Raw genomic sequence first — 24223 nt, 5'->3', positions numbered from 1 at the left:
ACCAGTACTCATAGGACTTAAATTTATTTGACCTGACTTAGAACTTGCTCAGTGAGAAGAACTCTTTCTTTGGGGGTATTTAGCTAAAATAATCAGGGACAATTGTGTAAGATTAGTTCAGGACAAACAAATAGCTAAACTAGTGAAGGAGGGATCTGATTTCTGGAATAAATATATTAAAGATGTCCAGTTTTCAACAACAGAAAAATTATTAGACATGCAATGAAACAGTAAAGTATGTCCCATACACAGAGAAAGTTAATACAAACTATTCCTAAGGAAGCCTAGATGTTGGACTTAATAGACAAACACATTTGAATTAACTATTTTAAATATGTTCAAGGAACAAAGGAATTTATGTCTAAAGAATGAAGAGAAATATGAGAAAGCAGTCTCACCAAACAGAAACAATAAAGAGGTATACATTTAAAAAAATAGAAAACTAGAATTAAAAAGTAGTGATTAAAATAAAAACTACTAAAGAGGATCAACAACAGATAGGAGATGGCAAAAGAAAGAATCAGCAAACTTGAAGATAGGTCACTTGAGACTCTGGTCTGAAGTATAAAAAGGAAACAAAGAAATATGTACAAAGACCCAGAGACTTGTGGGACAACATGAAAATGAGAGTCATAAAAAAGAGGAGAAAGAGAAAGGGGCATAAAGAATACTTGAAAATAAAACTCCACAAATTTGATTAAAAATATTAGTTTACTATCCAAAAAAGTCCAACTTGAAGTAGAATAAAAGTCAAAAAGACCCACACTTATATGCATCACAGTTAAATGTTTAAAAGCCAAAGACAAAGAAAATCATAAATGCAACAAAAAAGACATGACAAATCTTGTACACAGGACCCATAGTAAAATAAAAAATTTTTATCTTAAACTTTAAAGGTCCAGAAGGCAGTGGGATGACATTTTCAAAATGCTGAAACCAAGAATTTGGTATAAGCAAAACTACCCCTCAAAAATGAAATTAAGATATTTGTTGGTGAACAAAAATCTAAGAATTCACTGCTAGTAGACCTGTCTCACAAGAAATATAGGGAGACTTTCAAGCTGAAATAAAAGGACATCAGAAAGAAACCTGAAGCTACAACACAAAATAGGAACATAGGAAAAGGTAAATATATAGATAATTAAATATATAGGTACAGACAGAAGATAGTAAGTGTATTTTTTGTTTTATTTTCTTACCTTATTTAATGTCAACTAACTATAGCAATCATAAAACTGTTGTTTGCAATGCACAAAGATGTGCAAGAAACTAATGTATAAAGATGACAACTGAACAAAGGGTAAAGGGAATATAAACATACTGAAGCAAAGTTTATGTATATAATTGCTATAAGGCAGGTATTAATTTTAACTAGATTATAGTTAACATGTTAATTACAATCCTTATGGCAACCACTAAGAAAAAAAAATTTTAAAAACAAGGACATTAAAAGGATACACTGGAAAATATTTAACATAAAACATGTAAGAACAGATTTTTAAAAAAGCATATAGAAATCAAAGAGCAAATTAGGAAAGTAGATAAAAAAATAATATTATTCAACTATATGTTGTTAAAAAGGAAACTTTAAAAGTTTGGCATGCCTGGATGCTTCCGTCAGTTAAGCACCCAACTCTTGATCTCGGCTCGGGTCATGATCTCATGATTGTGAGATCAAGCCCCATGCATCAGGCTCCACACTGGCATGGAGCTTGCTTATGATTCTCTCCTTCCCTCTGCCTCTCCCCTACTTCTCTCTCCCTCTGTATAAAAAGCAAAAACGAAAACAAAAACAAATTAAAAAAAAAAACAAGAAAAAGAAAGAAAGAGAAGAAAAACACACATACAAATAAATTGAAATAAGGACGAAAAAGACATACCAGGCCAACAGTAATGAAGAGACCTAAGATGGCTATATTAATATCAGACAAAATATACTTTAAGATAAAAATTATTATAGACAAGAAGTATTGTTTCATAATGATAAAAGGGTCAATACGTTAGTGAGACATAATTTAACCAAATATGCACCTAGAGTCTCAAAATGTATAAAACAAAAATAGAATTGAATAGATAATTCAACAGTAATAGACACTTCAATATCCCACTTTCAATAAGTATTCTATTACATTGTTTTAATAGAAGGGACAAGGAATAGACAAGTCCAATGACACTGTAAATCAACTAAAACAGACCTCTATGAAACACTCTCTCAGCAACAGAATACACATTTTTTCCCCAAGCACACATGGGCCATTTTCTAGGACAGATCATTTATTAGGCCATTAGAACAGGCCTCAATACATCTAAAATGTTTGAAATCACTCAAAACCTGTTCTCTGACCACATGGATGAAATCAGAAATCAAAACCAAAGGAAATTTGAGGACTTCACATATATTTGGAAATCAAATAAGATATGCCTAAATAATTGGGTCAAAGATGAAGTCACAAGGGAAATTAGAAAATAATTAGATATGAATAAGAACAAAAACAACATGCCAAACAAAGGGACAACAACTAAAGTAATACGTAGTAGAAAATTTGTAGCTGTAAATGCCTAAATTAAAAAAAAAAGATATAAATCAAAGTATATACAGTCTGTGGTAGTCCTTTGTCTGTAGTTTCATGAAGATTTAAACTTCACATATAGTGTTATATACAAACCTGCCTTCACTTCCATTTATTACCTCCTCTTCATCTGAAAGAGCACCAGCAATAATAAACTTTTGTTCTGGCTACTGAATTAAGCACAGACTCATCAGCTCTTTTTCTTTATCATAAATGTATGTTATCTTGCAGTTCACCAAAAGTTTAGTAGGCCAGTGCTATCCTCACTGTTCAAAAATTAGAGGAAAACACCTTTTTAAAATGATCTTTTGATTGCAAAACTGACACATCTATGAGGCTGCATTTTACTGTTGTACATTTGTTATCATTCCTATGTGAAAGATACTTTATTTATTGTCATATGACCACAAGTACCCTTCTTTTTAGTTTTGTTAGGGCTTAAATCAAGACTATTTGAAAAGCACACCATTGTTTTTCTATTCTATTTCACTTGCAAATAATTAAATTTGTCCTCTATTCCATTAATTGATATCCCATATTTGGTTCTTAAATAATATTGATGTGGTAAATATATCATACCTGAGAAATTATACTTCATCTTCTTATTACTCTAGCCTAAGTTCTAGAATGTCTTCTTGGATTATAAATAGTATGCTTTCGGTTATTTAAATATTAAAAATTTGAGTATGTACATTGAGGCTATTTAAAGTCATGGTTAATGCAGTAAGTTTTAGTCCTATATCATTCACACTTGTTATACCTATGATATGAAAAAATGTGAAGAACAATATATTCAAATACTAATCCCTTGCACAATTTTTAATACTGATTCCGTAACATTTAAAAAAATTTTTTAAACAGGAAAAAGTGATAAAACAATGAAAAGAGCAAGAGTTTTAAAATAAATGCTTAGGATCATTTCAACTTTGTTGGCCAACAGACTGATATGTCAAATTTCTTTACTAAAGTAATTTTTCAAAAGCCATTCTTTTCTGTAGTTTTATTTTTTTTAAAGATTTTATTTATTTATTTGACAGACAGAGATCACAAGTAGGCAGAGAGGCAGGCAGAGAGAGAAGGAGAAGTAGGCTCCCCGCTGAGCAGAGAGCCTGATGTGGGGCTTGATCCCAGGACCCTGGGATGATGACCTGAGCCGAAGGCAGAGGCTTGACCCACTGAGCCACCCAGGTGCCCCTCTTTTCTGTAGTTTTAATATGAAACTGCCAATACCATAAATAGTAAGGGAGACAACAGGTAATTTTCAGTTATATTTGTATTACCTAAAGGAGCATTGTGGAAGCAGATGCAATCAACCAGTTTTATGATTTGCATAGTGCTGATTTAGAAGCTTCCATATTTACATTTTGTATTTTTCATATGTAATCATATTGCCCAAGACAAACTATTCCATCATTTAGTGTGAGTAACACTTTCTTCCAGATCTACCAGGAAGTTTCTGTGACACTGTCTTTTAGTTGCAGTAAAAATGACTGAGTTGCAGCTATTGAAGAAAATCTCAAATCAATAATGCAAACTTTCATCTTAAGAAACTAGAGAAAGCAAAGCAAACTAAATCCACAGCAAGAGAAAAAATACAAATCCCAGTAGAATAAGTGAAGTAGAGAATAGAAAAACTGAAAACCCAAAGTTAGTTCTTCAAAAGATGAACAAAACTGGCAAGTATTTAATTAGACCTACCAAAGAGAAGACCTACCAAGTACAGGCTTAAGATTCAAACTACTAAAATGAGAAATGAAAGAAGGGTTATTGCTACTGACATTACAGATAAAAAGGTCTACAAGGAAATGCAATGACATATTGTATGCCAAAACATCAGATAACATAGATGAAATAAAAAATTTGCTATTAAGGCATAGATACTGAAACAGATTCAAGAGGAAAGAATATCCCAATAGACCTTTAACAAGTAAAAAGATTAAGTAATTGAGATAATAGTAATAACAACAACAACACCACTAATAAAAGCATCCCACAAAAAGCCCAGTCCCAAATGACTTTATTGGTAATCTATCAAACATTTAGAGAAGCATTAACAATTGTCATAAATTCTTCAAAAAAAAATAGAAGATAAAGGAAAACTTCCCAACTTACTCTATGAGGCCAGTATTACACTGATAAACAACAGACACCACAATAAAACTATAGACCAACAGGTTTTATGAGTATAAACACAACAATTCTCAACAAAATACTAGTAAACCAAATGCATAAACATTAAAAAGAATTATACTTGATAACCAAATGGTATTTATTTCAGGAAGCAAGGCTGGGCATTAGCAAAATCAATCAGTAGCATCATCTCAGTAAAAGCAGAAAAATATTAGTAAGTATTAAAGACCTAAATAAATGGAAATATAGCCCATTTTCATGGATCAAATTATATTAAGATGGTAGTAGTCACTAAATGTATCTATAGATTCTACACAGTTCTCATCAAAATTCCCTTCAGGCTTGTTTGTAAAAATTGACAAGGTGATCCTAAAATTCATATCCAAAGTCAAGGCCAAAGGTAGCCACAACAATCCTGATAAAAATAATGAAGCTGGAGGACTCACACTTCCTAATTTTAAGCATTACAAAAGAACTTCCAATTTCTGATATGTAAGAGGCTGGAAGTCACCACTCCATCCTAACATAAAGTAAAAAGCTAAACACAATAAAAAATCAACAACTCTCCTAGAAACTAAGAGAGGGATTCCGGGAAAATCACTGCCTCCAAGATTAGAGATGGACAGAAGCATATAAGGGAGAACCAACTTACCAGAAAAGAAACTCACAAGAAGAAGCCACCACAGGAATCACTGCTAGGGTAGGAAAACTTGAAATGCTACTGTGAAATTGTGGAAGCTCTGTGTGGACAAGTCTCAGAGTTAAAAGCTCAAGGAGGAAGCAGTAATATGCGGGGTGGCCACAACATTGAGATTTTGCTCCAGGGGTTCGACCAGATTCTCACAAATACTGAAAAAAACCCCCATCCTACTCATAGAGGGGGGAAGGGAAAAGGAAAATTGTTAAATACACCAGAGCACTCTGATTTTCTTAACAAGGCCTGCCCTCAGGGGAAACCAGTTACCTAGAGCCTCATCTGCTGGAGTATTATCAGAGCATAACTGAACTGGGGAGGGAAAATACCCAACTCTAGCTGTCTATGGCCATCTTGTCCCAACTAAGCAGAAAAAGAAAAAGAGAAACACATGTAAAAGCATGGTTTGAGGTACAAGCTAAAAAAAAAAAAAATAGTATTTAGTATATACCTAGAAATTCTTTAAGTATAAATGGTCTAAATGCTTCAATCAAAAGACACAGTATGACTGAATGGATAAAACAAACAAAACCCATGAATAAGCTGCTTATAAGAGACTCACCTAAAAACACCTAAGACCTAAAAACACATACAGACTGAAAGTGAGATGGAAAAAGATATTCTATGAAAATAGAAGTGGGTGGAAAAAAAGCTGGGGTAGTAATATCTGTATCAGACAAAATAGACTTTAAAACACACACTTGGGGCACCTGGGTGGCTCAGTGGGTTAAGCCTCTGCCTTCAGCATAGGTCATGATCTCAGGGTCCTGGGATGGAGCCCCACATGGAGCTCTCTGCTCAGTAGGGAGCCTGCTTCCCCTTTTCTCTCTGCCTGCCTCTTTGCCTACTTGTGATCTCTCTCTGTCAAATAAATAAATAAAATCTTTAAAAAAAAAAAAACACTCTGACAAAAGACCAAGAAAGGCAGTAAATGATGACAATGATAGAAAGATCAATCCAGGGGCGCCTGGGTGGCTCAGTGGGTTAAGCCGCTGCCTTCGGCTCAGGTCATGATCTCAGGGTCCTGGGATCGAGTCCCGCATCGGGCTCTCTGCTCTCTAGGGGAGCCTGCTTCCGCCTCTCTGCCTGCTTGTGATCTCTCTGTCAAATAAATAAGTAAAATCTTTAAAAAAAAAAAAAAAAAAAAAAAGAAAGATCAATCCAACAAAAGGATTTAATAATTATAAATATTTATGCATCTAACATAGGACCACCTAAATACATAAAGCAAACATTAACAGACATAAACAGAAATTAACAGATTTTAATATCCACTTACATTCATGGATAGATTATCCACACCAAAAAAAAAAAAAAAAAAAATTCCATAAGAAAAAGTGGCATTGAATGGCACATCAGACCACATGAACTTAAGAGATATATACACTCCATCCGAAAACAGAATGCACATTCTTCATTCTTTTCAAGTGCACATGGAACATTTTCCAGAACAGATAACATGTTAGGCCACAAAACAACTTTCAGATTTAAGAAGATTGCAATCATTTCAAGCATTGTTTCAGAATGGTGAGAAACTAGAAATTACAAGAAAAAAACTCAAAAAAAAAAACCAAAAACAAAAAACCAAACCAAAAACCCACAAACATGGTGAGGCTAAACAACATAACACTAAACAACCAGTTGGTGAACAAATAAATCAAAGTTATTAAAAAAAAAAAAACAAAGAAAAGAAAAAGAGAAAATACACTGAGACTAATCAAAATGAAAACACAATGGTCTAAAATCTTTGAGGAGCAGCAAAGATAGTTTTAAGAGGGAAGTTTATACCAATACAGGCCTACCTTGAAAGACAAGAAAAATCTCAATCAATCTAATCTCACACCTAAAGAAACTTTAGAAAGATAAAAACAAAGCACAAATTTAGCAGAATGGAAATAAACATCAGAGCAAAAGTAAATGAAATAGATACAAAAACAAACAAGCAAACAAAAAACAAAAACAAAAAAGATTAAACCAAGACCTGGTTCTTTGAAAACAAACTGATAAACTTTTAGCTAGACTCATTATGGAAAAAAAAAAAAGTACCGAAAATCAGATATGAAAGAGAATACAACTGACACCACAGAAATATAAAGGATTTTAAGAGACTACTACAAAAAATTATATGTCAATAAAATGGACAATCTAGAAGAAATGGATAAATATTTAGAAACACAGAACCCTCATAAACTGAATGAGAAAAGGAAAATCTAAACAGAAAATTATTGGTAATAAAAATTGGTAATCAAAAGACTTCTAAGAAAGGAAGAGTCCAGGAGCACATGATTTCATTAGTGAATTCCGCCCAACATCTGAAGAATAATTAACACTAATCTTTCTCAAACTTGTCCAAAAAAATAAAAGTGAAGGGAATATTTCCAACTTTTATTTTATTAGGCCACCATTACCCTAATACAAAAACCAGATAATACCACAAAAAAATAAAATAAAATTACAGGCCAATATCCCTGATAAACACAGATACCAAAATATTCAATAAAATATTAGCAACCTAATTTAATACTTCCAAAAAATTCATATACCATGATCAAGTGAAATTTATTCCAGAGATAAAGGATGCATCAATAACCATCAATCAATGCACTATATCACAAGAACAAAATGAAGGATAAAAATAATATCATCTTAATTGATGCAGACAAAGCATTTGACAAATTCAACACTGATTCATAAAATTCTCAAAGAGGGTACAGAATGAATGTACTTTAACATAATAAAGGCCATGACAAGCCCACAGTTAACATCACATTCAACAGTGAAAGACTGGAAGCTTTATTTTCTAAGATCAGGAAAAAGATAAAGATTCTCACTCTTGCAACTTCTATTCAACATAGTACTGGAAGTCCTAGCCAGAGCAACCAGGCAAGAACAATAAATAAAAGGCATCCAAATCAGGAAAAATAAATGTAAAATTGTCATTATATCATACACAGAAAACTCTGAGGACCCCATCAAAAAAACTGTTAGATGAAATAAATTTAGTAAACTTATGGGATGGAAAAAATCAGTGCACAAATCTGTTGTTTCTATACAACAAGAAATTACCAGAAAAAGAAATTTAAAGGACAATCCCATTTACAATTGCATCAAGAAGAATAATACCTAGGAATAAGTTTAGCCAAGGAGGTAAAAAAAACCCATATGTTGAATACCATCAGACATTGATTAAATAGACACACAAGTAAATGGGAAGATATTCTGTACTCATGAATAGGAAGAATATTTTTAAAGTGTCCCTACTATCCAGAGGAATCTACAGATTTAATATAATTTCAAAATTCCAATGGCATTTTAAAATGAAGTAGAATATTAAAATCTGTATAGAACCAAAAAAGACTCCAAATACCAAAAGCAATTTTAAGAACAAAGCTGGAGGCGTCACACTTCTGAATTTCAATCTTCATTACAAAGCTGTAGTGAAGAAAACAGTGTGGTACTGGCATCAAGATAGACACAAAAAATGAATGAAAGACTAGATATCCCAGAAATAAACCCACATAAATATGGTTAATTAATTTATGACAGAGTTGCCAAGAATATACTATGGGGGAAAGAACTAGATAGCCATATATGAAAGAATAAAGTTGGACTATGTTCTTATATCATATGCAAAAATCAACTCAAATTAGATTAAACACTTGAAGATAAGACCTGAAACATTAAAGCTCCCAGAAGAAAAGGTAAGTGGTAAGCACCTTGTCATTGGTATTAGCAAATACTTTTAGGATAGGACACCAAAAGCAGAGGCAATAAAAGCAAAAATTTAAAAAAAAATAGTATCAAACCAAAAGCATCTATACAGAAAGGAAACTATCGACCAAATGAAGAAGCAAACTACTAAATGGGAAAAATATTTGCTAATCACTTATCTGATAAAGAGTTAACATACATCAAGAACTCCTCCAAAACAAAAACAAACAAACAAACAAACAAAAGACAGAAAAACAAACTTATATGCAGAGAACAGATTGGTTGTTGCCAGAGGTGGGGAATGGGAAAAATTCATGAAGATGGTCAAAAGGTCCAAACTTTCAGCTCTAAGTTCTTGAGATGTTTTCTATAAAATGGTGCCTCTCAATATCATAACGTGTATTTGAAAGTTTTAAGACCTACTCTTAAAAGTTTGCACCACAAGGAAAACAACTGTAGCAATTTGAACAAAATTTAAAACCCAACACTGAGACACTACTGCATGAAAAAGAGTGATATAGCACCAGTATTTATTAGTCATTGGCTCTTTGAACTTTTGTGTAGTATTTGGGAACTGAGAACATGGGAAATTGTTGGAATTGAATCAATGACAAAGGGCAACACAGACAATGGAAGGAAATCAGCAACACAGACAATGAAGGAAATCAGCTTTTACAGTTGAACTGTAAAACAGTTCAACTACTAGAGTCCTAGACACTGTTGGACTGGGTAGCATGAAAGTGGAACCAAGGCTGCCAACACTGAAGATTTAGCACCCTGGATTAGATCCTTCATTTTTACCACTCAGGTTATATTAGGTATTTTTGCAAACACATTAACTCCTTCCCTTACCAGGAGTAAGCATGATGTGAAAGAAAAAAGGAGTGTCTTTGGAACCCCCCATTCGGGTTCAATGCTCATAAATGGGAGTTGGGCTAAGTCAGTTAACCTCTCACAGGCACAAATTTTTCATCTGCAAGACAGATTTAATAATGTCTTGCTGAGGGCTATGTGAAGATTAAAAAAATCTTTTGAGTACATTATATAAAAGGACCTGGTATAAACTAGAGATTAAATAAATGCTTATTGAACCAATTCTTCCTGTTAAATAATGTCTAGTTTTTGGTATTATTTCAAACCATTATAATTTCACTGCAAAAATTCCAATACTCGGGGCGCCTGGGTGGCTCAGTGGGTTGAGCTGCTGCCTTCGGCTTGGGTCATGATCTCAGGGTCCTGGGATCGAGCCCCGCATCGGGCTCTCTGCTCAGCAGGGAGCCTGCTTCCTCCTCTCTCTCTGCCTGCCTCTCTGCCTGCTTGTGATCTCTCTCTGTCAAGTAAATAAATAAAAAAAAAAAATTAAAAAAAAATTCCAATACTCACACTAAATACTATCCCTAGTGGCTTGGAAAAACACATGCTTAATGCAAACATGTCCAAAGTAGATTACCTATTGAGAGAATGTGGCTCAGTGACCTATGAAAACACTCCAATCCTTGCTGAGCATTAAAGGGTTTAATATCTGCATCTCCACATAGGAGTGGTCCTTGAAAATATCAGGCTGTAAGGCATGATCTCAAGTACAAAACAAGATCAGTCTTTCAGCTCTGTCAAAATTAAGAATTCTCCACAATAATGCTGTTCCCATTTAAAAAGAGCAAAATGAAGTCAGTTTCAAAGACCACAATGCTCCAGTACTACCATCACTTATGCTTTAATTCATTTAAACTGCTTAATTCTAAGATCTGAGATTCCAAAAAGATACATAAAAAAATTACCTATTTTATTTTTTAAAAATAAGCTTTGTTTGAAATATGTTGAAAACTAAGATTGTTTTAAAGCTGACCTGTGTCTACTAAACACTTGAGGGTTTTTTTTTTCCATCTTATGAGAGTATTTCAATCCTTCTGATTTATCAGTATTTCAAAAAAAGATAAGCAGTAGGAAAATGTGTAATTTACTGTAATCTATATTTGACAGTACATGAATAAGACTATGTATAGCAAATAAAGCCACACAAATGGATTAAAAATTATTTTTAAAGTATGGGGGTGCTTGTCATAAGAAAACAAGGTGACTTAATAGAAGCCAGCCAAAATGAATTGCTTAAAGCTTCAGTTTAACTTGGATTTATCAAGTCTCAAATATATTATGATCTTCAACTTCAAATCATTTCAGTTTAACAAATGTCATAGTGCTTATTATGTGCAAAGCACTGTTCTAGCCTGTTACCTTCCTCCTGCCCCACTCAGCATTTTCAGATGTCGGCCTTTAAAAAAATCCATTATTGCTTGTCATTTGCTTCTCAGAGCACTGAGGATAATGAATCATGTGTTTCAAAAAAAATTAAAAACTTTTATGCTTCGAAAGGACATTTTCAAGTAAGTGAAATTTTTTTTTCAGATCCTGTCATGTAACAAACTGTTATCAACAAAATGGAAAGAACTCCTGTAACACAGGTCTTACAAAAACAAATAACCAAATTAAAACCTAGGCAAAATATTTAAATAGGCATTTCTTCAATGAGCACATTAAAGAAAAAAATCATTAGTCACTAGGAAAATGCAAAACAAAACTAAACAAAAACTGTTATACCCCTTAGGATGGCTAACATACAAAAGAGATTGAATAACTAGTGTTAGTGAAGATGTGGAGAAATTAGAGAAATTAGAACCCTTATATACCACTATAAATGCTTTAGAAAACAGTTTGGCAGTTATTTAAATTGTTGAACAAAAAGTAACTTTGACCTATCACTTCTACTCCTAGGTATATACCCAAGATAATTCAAAGTGTCCACATAAAAGCCTGTTCATGAATATTCATAGCAACAGAATCTATGAAGATGGAAACAACTGAAATGTCTATCAACTGGTGAATGAAAAAATAAAATGATACATCCATAAATGTGGCATTATATAGTCATAAAAAGAAATTAAGTACTGATACATGCTATATAACATGGATTAACTTTTAAGACATTAGGCTAAATCAAAGATGCCAGGCAAAAATGGCTATATATTGTATAATTCCATTTATATGAAATTTTCAGAATAGGCAAATCCACAGAAATAGAAAGTAGATTAGTAGTTGCCAGGGCCTCAGGGAGTAGGAATGGGTAATGACTATTAATGGGTGATGAAATGTTCTGAAATCAGACAGTGGTGACAGTTATACAGTTCTGTGACTATCAGTGAGTTATACATCTCTAAAGCATGAATTTTATGGTATATGAATTCTATAATAAAGCAGTTTTGAAAAACAGTCTGAGTCATCTTTAGTTTCAAATCTACCCTATAAAATATGGACATATTCTTTTATATACACATATACACATGTATACCCAAGCCCATAGTTTCCAGGTATTTGAAAATGCACATATTTGACTTTTCCTTAAGTGATGAAAAATCAGTTTGCTTGTGTTCCAAATTAACAAGCTAGTTCTATGTAGATATATAGATCTGTGGACCCATTTGACTATTTCTAGTATTTACCCAACATAGTATAATGCATATGGATCATTTCTGGAAAGATTCCTAGAACTTCCTAACTTAGAAGACATTAACAAGTTACATTGATTTCTATCAGGCCAATGTCATTATATTAAAAATCTAAGTACTTAAAATTTGTCAGCCAAAGGCATTTCTTTATATCATTTATTATGTGCCACTAGTTAGACAGCTATGAGAACTAAAGAAAGTTCAAATTAAAATATCTGCACAGTTAGTCTTTCCCCTAAAATAACCCAATCTGGAAGATAGTATTATCACTTCTGCAGAGCAGTGAAGTCATCAACTTATATAGGTCATGCTTATTTTTCTCTTCTACAAATTTCTTATCTATTGCACACAGACCCTTTTTGGGAAGCCACTAGTATGAGAGCAACAGAAGTGTGAATTTTCTAACACCTCTTTCTGTCAATATTTTCCTTTAAGTTCTCCCTTGTTCCATTACAAGTTTGGAGCTCAAGCCATTTTCTAGTCAATAGCTCTTTGTAGCTTTTGACTGAACCAAGAAATAAGGAGACTCTCTATGGAAAATCAAGTCATGATTGACCATTACAGAAGAATCAATTTTAGTCAGAAATACGTAAGTTTGTTTCACTTGAAAATTAAACTGGTGCAAGAGAACTAGGTTGTACATACTGTGACTGACATAGTACACACTGAAGACAACCAATTGAACTGTCAACTTCACATGAGCAAATAATAAATAACTAGTTTTTAGGATCTTTTGATCTATATCATATATCTGGCATTATATTGCAGAATTATTAAAAAGCTTTTCAACAGCTTTACAAAAAATACTAATCAACCTTATCCCAATTGTTTAACATACCATAAAGAATATTAATACTCCTGGTGTTATGTGAGTGGCAACCATAGACTTTATTATAATTTAGATCACTTTGGGAAAATTTTTATTTATAAAAATTGTATGTATAGGAGAATTAAAAAGCTAGAAGCAGTTAAGATAGTATTAACTAAACTTTTATAAAAGTTTATAATAATTGATAATTATGCTATCCTTCAAAAAAGCTCCAATTCACTTATTTTTAAGAGAAAAATCTATGTTCAAACACAAATACCAACAAGTATGTCAAGCCCCAATGCTTTTTATTATTTATCTTCTACATTTCTAAGATTCAGGGATAAATAAGCAAAATCTTTCTCCTCTAAGCAAATGCAAAGATCACTAAAATTTATGAATAATGAAATCAAAGTAAACTGAGCAACTTGGTAAAAGCAATATAGAACTTCTGAGACTGCAATTATGTTTGGTTCATGTAATATTGACTTGGTTTTAGTAAATAGATACACTTCTTGTGTGGGCTTTGAGAAAATATGGAGCAAGTCAGACAAATTATACTTCGATACAAGACCAAGAAAAACAACCCAAATAATAAAACCTTGGATCGGAAGATTTAGAATTCATCTAGTACATCTTCTCATTAATCAAGAATCCTCCTAACAACATTCCTAGCAGGTGATAATTCAAATGCTATTTTCTAAGTTCCCCACTTGCCAAGAAAACATGACTACATCATTGAGTGGCCACCTCCCAAGGTCAAGCTAGTTATTCAGAAAGCAGCCTATTCTACTCTTACAATTCTGTTTCTTAGAAAATTCTTAAGTTGGGATAAAATCTTCTCTCTGGAATAACTATTTTTACTCTCCTTCATACCTTTTCTTCCTCCTTCTAGTCATTTATCCGGGAAGATATGGTCCTTCATGACCAACTTGTATCACAGCTTGAAGTCATAAATAATAACTCTTTCATGGAGCCAGGATTTGAATCCCAGCTGCCTGACTCCAGACTTCATCCTCTTAACCAGATTTCATTCTGTTTCCCTGTGATAGAGGAGCAAAAGCCAAATAATCCAGTCTTCCATGTTCTTTCAACCTCTGGTTTTCTTCTCACTACCCATTTTCTATATAAGTATATTGGATGAAAAATTTTTTTTAATTTTATTTTTTATAAACATATAATATATTTTTATCCCCAGGGGTACAGGTCTGTGAATCGCCAGGTTTACACACTTCACAGCACTCACCATAGCACATACCCTCCCCAATGTCCATAATCCCACCCCCCCCCTCCCACCCCCCTCCCCCCATCAACCCTCAGTTTGTTTTGTGAGATTACGAGTCACTTATGGTTTGTCTCCCTCCCAATCCCATCTTGTTTCATTTACTCTTCTCCTACCCCCTTAACCCCCCATGTTGCATCTCCTCTCCCTCATATCAGGGAGATCATATGATAGTTGTCTTTCTCCGATTGACTTATTTCGCTAAGCATGATACCCTCTAGTTCCAATATTGGATGAAAATTTTTAAAAAATATTTTCTGCCCGGAGTTTTTAAGGTACTAAAGGATTAAGTGAAAATATTTTAAGTAACTGAGTTTAACAGGTTATTAATGTTGAATTTATAATTTTAAAACCCCTGAAATTATATGTGGTATTTTACATATGGGTATGTGTGAATGAGTGAGAGTGCAAGTGAGCATCTTTCCCCCTTGTGAGAAGGTGTGTAGCTTTTACTATATTCTTAGATGGATTATAGATATACACATATACACAAAGTCAGCATTGCCTCAGATCACCTCTGATCAACCGAGTAAAAATATTTATCCATGTTTTCTTTTTTTTTTTAAGATTTTATTTATTTATTTGACAGATCACAAGTAAGTAGAGAGGCAGGCAGAGAGAGAGAGAGGAGGAAACTAGGCTTCCTGCTGAGCAGAGAGCCCGATGCGGGTCTTGATCCCAGGACGCTGAGATCATGACCTGAGCTGAAGGCAGAGGCTTTAACCCACTGAGCCACCCAGGCACCCCTATCCATGTTTTCTAAGAACATAAAGCAAGAGGAAAAAATTTCTTGAATGCAGGTGAATTGTGATTATAATTATCAAAGTTGGGAATTTAATCTTGAGCAAATTACTTGTTGACTCAGCCTCAGTTTCCTTTTTTGGAAACAGTGTAAAAATAGTACCTACCTTAAATAATTCCAAGACTAAATGAAAAGCACTTGGAACAATTTCTGACACATAGTTGGTACTAAAAATACCTTAATATTATGAAGAATATGGTGTGGCAGAATGGTCAAAGCTAAAAAAAAAATGACATATCTTCCCGGATGATTTGGGAAAACTTATTTACACATTAAAACAAGTATTTTATTGAGTACAAAAAAATCTCCTGCCTGAATATGAACTAAAGTAAGGGACTTAGAAATTCATTCATGAAGCAGGCATGTTCTACTGAAACACCTCAGTATAAACATGTGAGAAACACTGGTGTGGGAATTCTCCAATTCGGCAGTTTAATAACATTTGCCAAAGAGGGAATAATTTCTTTATCAACAACAAAAAACAAAAACAAAAACAAAAAAACTGAAAAATGATCAATTTTACTATAAAATTTTAACTTCTTATGGCATATACTGTCAGAAGACAATAATACTCCATAGGTCTCTCATTTTTGCATGTCTTGGTAGCAGAGGTACTGACAAGTTTTCATGAATCATCTTTTCAAAGACATTTATTTACCAACATCTTTGGGAAATAAAGATAGGGCATGTTTGCCGTCCAGCATAATAATGGCTCCCTATAGGAGAAATATTGGACAGATTTTCCTGTTGGCTGTTATGAAATACTGCCATGTTCTAAGCTTGGGGTACTATTCTGTAATGAAACCTACCACATGTGCAAACATTAATTACCTGGCCCTTGTCAATTAGGCTTCAGAAAAATCAACCCAGGAAAATGCTGACATTTTGGCTACTGCTATTGCTGTGAATAATGAACTATCCTTTTTCTCTGATCCAGAGGTCTCATGTCTTCTGCCAACATCCATGAAATTGTGGCGACCTAACTTATTAGCTCACAAGCAGGATAAAATCTTGCACCCTTCACAGTTATTTATTAAACACACACAAAACACACACATAATATCATTAAGTCTGAAGTCTGAAATGTAAATGATAAAGAATATATACTTAACTATATGAAAGACAATGGGTCAGTAGCCTAAATTAAAATTAAAAAAAAAAAAAAAACCCTAGGGGAAAAAAAGAAAAAAAGTTTTAAATAAGTTAAATGTATGAAAAGCAAAAAAATATATAAATGTTAAATATGTGAAAATACAAAAACTTTTATAAGAAAAATATGTTAAAGCAAAGAAAGGTTTAAATGGATTCTATTAGCTAGGATCTTGTTGAGAATGTTGGCATCCATATTCATCAGGGATATTGGACTGAAATTCTCCTTTTTGGTGGGGTGTTTGCCTGGTTTGGGGATCAGGGTAATGCTGGCTTCATAAAAAGAGTCTGGAAGTTTTCCTTCTGTTTCTATTTTTTGAAACAGCTTCAGAAGAATAGGTATTATTTCTACTTTGAATGTTTGGTAGAATTCTCCAGGGAATCTATCAGGTCCTGGGCTCTCGTGTTTTGGGAGGTTTTTGATCACTGCTTCAATCTCATTACTAGATATTGGTCTATTCAGGTTTTCAATTTTTTCCTGATTCAGTTTTGGAAGTTTATAGGTTTCCAGGAATGCATCCATTTCACCTAGGTTGCTTAACTTATTGGCATATAACTGTAGATAATAATTTCTGATGATTATTTCTATTTTCTTGGTGTTAGTTGTGATCTCTCCCTTTTCAATCATAATTTTATTCATTTGGGTCCTCTCTCGTTTCTTTTGGATTAGTTTGTCCAATAGTTTATCAACTTTATTTATTCTTTCAAAAAACCAGCTTCTAGTTTCGTTGATGTGTTCTACTGTATCTCTAGTTTCTATCTTATTGATCTCTGCTCTAATCTTGATTATTTCCCTTCTTGTGTGTGGGGTTGACTCAATTTGTTGTTGATACTCCAGTTTGTTTGTTTTTTTCCTAGGCAAAGAACTTCATTAATCTTGTTTCAAACTTTATTCCCAGGCTTCTTCAGCTTAATTAGCTGCAAAGAATGAATTGCATATAAGCAAAAACTCAAAAGAGCTGCAGTGTCCAAGGGACTTGGGCTTAAAAATATTAGAGATCTAGATTTTATCAGATCCATGAACAAAATTTTAAAAAGCAGTCATAATATAAAATAGCAGCTCCTAGTAACTTCTTTAAGTTCTATCTTCTCCAGAAGTTGACTCAATTCAGTTTGCTTCATTCTTGGAAGCTTCATCAAAATTCTCCACAAGATCTTGAACTTCATCATCATCATCCTCTCCGGTAGCAAATGGTGCTTTTCCATCCACATATTGTTTGGGCAGAGCTTCAGCCAGTCTTCTTAAACTAGTCAGACTGTCTGCACCAAGTTGGTTTAAAATACTGGGTAGCATTTCTGTCAGCTGCTTTGTCTAAGCATGGCCTGTAATGGTGAAAGTGTTCGCTGCCAGCGATGCCTGAACTTTGGGGTTGTTAAAGTGGATCACTGTTCCTTGGTTTGTGAACATATTCACTTCTTCAATACCAGAGATATTGTTTACCCCTAACTTCTTTAAGGAGAACTGAAGTTTTTTATCATCTGCTGTAGCTGTCCTATGAACCACCTTCTTTTGGCAAGCAGTTCCTTTCCCACCAATGCGCACTCGTGCTTGCAGTTTGGCAAGTTTCTCCTGGTTCATGATAGTTTCTTTCATCTTGTTGGAGCGGAAATGGGACCGCGCGGGGGACTAGGGTTGGCGCTCAGGGGATCTCGGGCGGACCAACTGATATTAGGTGCACACACACGGGGACGCAAGATGGCCGATTCTCCAGTTTTTTAAGGTGTACAGAGAGCTGGTGTATTCTGGATTTTTCAATTTTTTTGAGGGATGCTTGGATGGTTATGTATTTCCTTCTTAGGACTGCCTTTGCTGTATCCCATAGGTTTTGGGCCAAAGTGTCTTCATTCTCATTGGTTTCCATGAATTGTTTAAGTTCTTCTTTGATTTCCTGGTTAATCCAAACATTCTTAAGCAGGGTCCACTATGACAAGGTGGGATTTATCCATGGGATGCAAGAGTGGTTCAACATTCACAAAACAATCAATGTGATAGAAAAAATCAATAAAAAAAGAGAGAAGAACCACACGGTCCTCTCAATTGATGCAGAAAAAGCATCTGACAAGATACAGCATCTGTTCCTAATTAAAACGATTCAAAGTATAGGGATAAAGGGACTATTCCTCAACCTCATAAAATCTATCTATGAAAAACAAACAGCTAATATCATCCTCAATGGGGAAAAGCTGACAGCCTTCCCTTTGAGATCAGGAACACAAGGATGTCCACTCTCGCCACTGTTGTTCAACATAGTACTAGAAGTCCTAGCAACAGCAATCAGAAAACAAAAAGAAATAAAAGTTATTCAAATTGGCAAAGAAGAAGCCAAATTCTCTCTTTGCAGATGATATGATACTTTATATGGAAAACCCAAAAGACTCCACCCCCAAACTACTAGAACTCATACAGCAATTCAATAATGGGACAGGATACAAAATCAATGTATAGAAATCAGTTGCTTTCTTATACACTAACAATGAAAACATAGAAAGGGAAATTAGAGAATTGATTCCATTTACTATAGCACCAAGAACCATAAGATACCTGGGAATAAACCTGTCCAAAGAGGTAAAGGATCTGTACTTGAGGAACTACAGAACACTCATGTAAGAAATTGAAGAAGACACAAAAAGATGAAAGAGCATTTCATGCTTATGGATCAGAAGAATAAACATTGTTAAAATGTCTATACTGCCTAGAGCAATCTATATTTTCAATGCCATCCCGATCAAAATTCCACTGGCATTTTTCAAAGAGCTGGAGCAAACAGTCCTAAAATTTGTATGGAACCAGAAGAGACCCCGAGTTGCTAAGGAAATGCTGAAAAAGAAACACAAAACTGGGGGCATCACATTGCCTGATTTCAAGCTTTACTACAAAGCTGTGATCAACGAGACAGCATGGTACTGGCACAAAAACAGACACAGAGATCAGTGGAACAGAGTAGAGACCCCAGATATGGACCCTCAACACTATGGTCAAATAATCTTCGACAAAGCAGGAAAAAATATACAGTGGAAAAAAGACAATCTCTTCAATAAATGGTGCTGGGAAAATTGGACAGCTATGTGTAGAAAAATGAAACTCAACAATTCTCTTACACCATACACAAAGATAAACTCTAAATGGATAAAAGACCTCAGCGTGAGGCAGGAATCCATCAGAATCCTAGAGGAGAACATAGGCAGTAACCTCTTCGACATCGGCCACAGCAACTTTCAAGATATGTCTCCAAAGAGAGAGGAAACAAAAGCAAAAATAAACTTTTGGGACTTCATCAAGATCAAAAGCCTCTGCACAGCAACGGAAATAGTCAATGAACTAAAGAGGCAACCTACGGAATAGGAGAAGATATTCGCAAACGACACTATAGACAAAGGGCTGAACTCCTCAAACTCAACACACACAAAACAGACAATCATATCAAGAAATGGGCAGAAGACATGAACAGACACTTCTCCAAAGAAGACATACAAATGCCTAGCAGACACATGAAAAAATGTTAAATCAAAACCACATTGAGATACCACCTTACACCAGTTAGAATGGCCAAAATCAACAAGACAGGAAACAAGTGTTGGAGAGGATGTGGAGAAAGGGGAACCCTCTTACACTGTTGGTGGGAAGGCAAGTTGGTGCAGCCACTTTGGAGAACAGTGTGGAGATTCCTTAAGAAATTAAAAACAGGGACGCCTGGGTGGCTCAGTTGGTTAAGCAGCTGCCTTCGGCTCAGGTCATGATCCCAGCAACCTGGGATCGAGTCCCACATCGGGCTCCTTGCTCAGCGGAGAGCCTACTTCTCCCTCTGCCTCTGCCTGCCATTCTGTCTGCCTGTGCTCGCTCTCTCTCCCTCTCTCTCTGACAAATAAATAAAATCTTAAAAAAAAAAAAGAAATTAAAAACAGAGCTACCCTATGACCCAGCAATTGCACTACTGGGTATTTACCCCAGAGATACAGATGCAGTGAAAAGGAGGGCCATCTCTACTCCAATGTTCATAGCAGCAATGATCACAGTTGCCAAACTGTGGAAAGAACCAAGATGCCCTTCAATGGACAAATGGGTAAAGAAGATACAGTCCATATATACAACGGAGTGTTATGCCTCCATCAGAAAGGATGAATACCCAACTTTTGTATCAACATGGACTGGACTAGAAGAGATTATGCTGAGTGAAATAAGTCAAGCAGAGAGAGTCAATTATCATATGGTTTCACTTACTTGTGGAGCATAAGGAATAACACGGAGGACATTGGGAGATGGCAAGAAGAAGTGAGTTGGGAGAAATCAGAGGGGGAGACAAACCACGAGAGACTGTGGACTCTGAGAAACAAACTGAGAGTTTTGTAGGGGAAAGGGGTGGGTGATTGGGTGAGCCTCGTGGTGGGTATTATGGAGGGCACAGATTGCATGGAGCACTGGGTGTGGTGCATCAACAATGAATTTTGGAACACTGAAAAAAAATTTAATTTAAAAAATGAAAAAAAAAGGAAAAGTTTAAGTGGGAAAAATCATATATAATGATAACACTGAATTTAATATAGATGTTTGGAAATGGTCTCCATTTCTAGACTGTGGGAATATAAATTGTAAAAAAAAAATTTTTTTTTTGGAGGGAACTTTGTAGTATGTTATCACAGTTCCTAAAAAGAATGCATACCCTTTGATACTATTATCCCATTTTTTAAAAATATATCCTATATAAGTAATTAGGCAAAATAATTTTATCACTTCATTATTGCTCATAATAGCAAACTACACAAATTTTCATGACAAATGAATATTGTTTTTAATTATGATGTAAAAATATAATAGAATATATTATGATTTTAAAATAATAATTTAAACATATATTTATTGGAGCACCTGTGTGGCATCATCAGTTAAGTCTCCAATACAGTCTGAGGTCAAGTCATGATCTCAGGGTTGTGAAACTGAGCACTTCTTTGGGCTCTGCATCAGCGTGGAGTCTGCTTGAGATTCTCTCTCCCTCTCCGGCCTGTGCTCTTTCTCTCAAATAATTAAATGAATAAACCCCGAAACCATAAATTTACTGATTTGAAAAGACACAGCATTTATAATGTGTTTTGAAGTGGAAATAGAAACATTATAGGAATTTGTTTTGGTAAAATCTTATTTTGATAAAACTTGTATGTATAATTTCTCACAAGGAATTTGAAAGCTTATATCCCAAAAATGATGGCAGTGATTTTTCTTCTAAAATATAGGATTTAAAGTAGTTTATTTTTTTCTATTTTTTGATTATTTAGAAACTTGTAAAATTTTAAAGAGAAGAAATTAAGTTACCTTGTCAAATCTGTTTTGTCTATCTGGTCTCTTTGAGAACTCCATCTCCTTAAGGAAGGGGCCCCAAACCCATGTATTCATGAATATTTCTTTAGTTCTCCATATACAATGGTCAGTGTCATTAGTTTGAATGATCTGCAGTTCACCTTCTCCCACATTCCAAAAAAAAATTTATAAATCTTTATCATTTTCTGTTTCTTGGAATGTCAGAATGCAAGTATATGCTCTGAGATGCATAAGCCATTTAACAATTTAAACATGTTGCCTAGGGATGCCTGAGTGGAGTGGCTCAGCTAGTTAAGCCTCATGATCCCAGGGTCCTGTCATTGAGTCCCACATTGAACTCCTTGCTCAGTGGGGAACCCGCTTCTCATCTGCCTGCCAATCCCCCTGCTTGTGCTCGTTCTCTCTCTCTCTCTGGCAAATAAGTAAAATTTAAAAGAAAATGTTGCCTATTTTCTCTACCTGCTTTCATCTTCTCTGGTTTGGCTTCATCAGTCTTTCCTTTTAAGACTTCATTCTTATACCCGTCTTCCTCACAGTCATCTGTTCTCATTTCTTGGCACTGTAAGTAAGTGACTGTAAGGTCATTGCCTTTTTAAAACTTCAAGAAAACATTCTTCCATACCTAGTTTAATGGGATAAAAAGACCACATTTTCCATCATTTGTATACTTATTTAACTTCCATTAATGCACCTCTTTTTTACATCTTTTAGAAAGTGGTCATATCACTATGATGTATATTGAACTTCTCACCTTCCATAAGTGTTTTCATAAAAATACTGACAAATCAGATTTCTCTCACCTCCATTTCCTAATTGATTTTGTATTTAAGTATTTTTATGTGTGTATTCATAATTATGTTTAGGACTTCACATTTCACCCCTATTATATTTTATTAACTCTAGTTCTTTTGTTTTGTTTTTTAAAGATCTTATTTATTTATTTGACAGAGAGATCACAAGTAGGCAGAGAGTTAGACAGAGAGACAGGGGGAAGCAGGCTCCCTGCTGAGCAGAGAGCCTGATGCAGGGCTCAATCCCAGGACCCTGAGATCATGACCTGAGCTGAAGGCAGAGGCTTAACCCACTGAGCCGCCCAGGTGCCCCTTAACTCTGGTTCTTATCCCAATCAGAAAACTGCAATATAATTTCTAAGCTTGACAAATCCATATGAATTACATATGCCTGTAATTATCTTCCTTTGTGTATTTCTTATGCATATGTATCTTCACAAAATGATATAGTCAAATAGTTTGTTTTCCTTCAGAGATTAAGTTGTCATCATGAGAGGGTCCTAAGTGAAGGACACTAGAAGTTTAGAAGGAAGGGAAACAGACTTCTTAAATTTTTTTTATTTTTTAAATTTTTGGCAACAGACCATTTTAATAAGAGCCCTCAGACTTTGAGGGTTCACAAACTCAGAGGGAGGTAACATACATGAGTGAAGCTGGTTCCTGCTGGACAGTACTTCTTCATCCAGAGGAGAAGCCTTTTCTGATTGCTGCCATAAGGGAATGTGGCAAATGCTCTGATTTTTTCATGAGAATCCAGAAAGTGGTGTTGCTACATGAAATCATCCAATTCTCAAAATGCTTCATTTAATTACATGAAAGTCTCAGCATCCAACTGCCCACTACTGATAGCATGCCATGCTTTATTGAGCATTGATTCAAAAAGTATTTAAATTCTTTCTATAATCTATAGCCAAGGGAAAAAAAAATCAATGTCACCAATCTCTTAGCATCTACCTAGAATCTAGAAGAATTTCAACAAAGTCTAATTCAGGGTTTCATGTATAAGCCCCTCTAAATTCCTTAATAAAATCAGATCAGGATTTTGTATGACAACTGTTTATCTCCTAATCACCTTAAGGACAATTACTCACAATATGCATCTTTCATAATCTAGAGATATTTCAATGCTTTGGTATTTTTTAATGAGACTTCTCTTGAACCTCACCTTTGTTAAATGTAACTAGTTATACAACACTTGACACAATGTCAAAATTCCATGTGCAAAAACTCTCCCCTTTGACCGACAGCAACTGTACAATTCTATTTCATGCCTGAAAGCTGATTCTCACAAGACCTCTGACATACCCAACACAATCCATGTCACCTGATCCTAGCTAACAGCAATCACTGTAGACAATTCTTTTTGACTAGTTGTTTGAAAGAAGCAATAATGAGTTATATATTTGATCTCCTCATGTACAAAGATGGTCTTTCATTAGATCCAGATCTGGAATTAGGAAAACTTTCATTTTGTA

General features: G+C 34.5%; 1 pseudogene; it reads right to left on the bottom strand.

Annotated features, from left to right (window-relative positions):
• Window positions 1-17736: 17736 nt before the first annotated feature.
• LOC111144605 lies at window positions 17737-18287 on the bottom strand (annotated as a pseudogene).
• Between the last annotated feature and the right edge of the window lie 5936 nt (window positions 18288-24223).

The sequence above is a fragment of the Enhydra lutris genome, unplaced genomic scaffold (genome assembly GCF_002288905.1).
Source record: "Enhydra lutris kenyoni isolate GAN:26980312 unplaced genomic scaffold, ASM228890v2 scaffoldscaffold1, whole genome shotgun sequence".
Classification (NCBI taxonomy): domain Eukaryota; kingdom Metazoa; phylum Chordata; class Mammalia; order Carnivora; family Mustelidae; genus Enhydra; species Enhydra lutris.
Note: the sequence above shows the minus strand (reverse complement) of the source record. Positions and strands in the feature narration are given on the sequence as shown.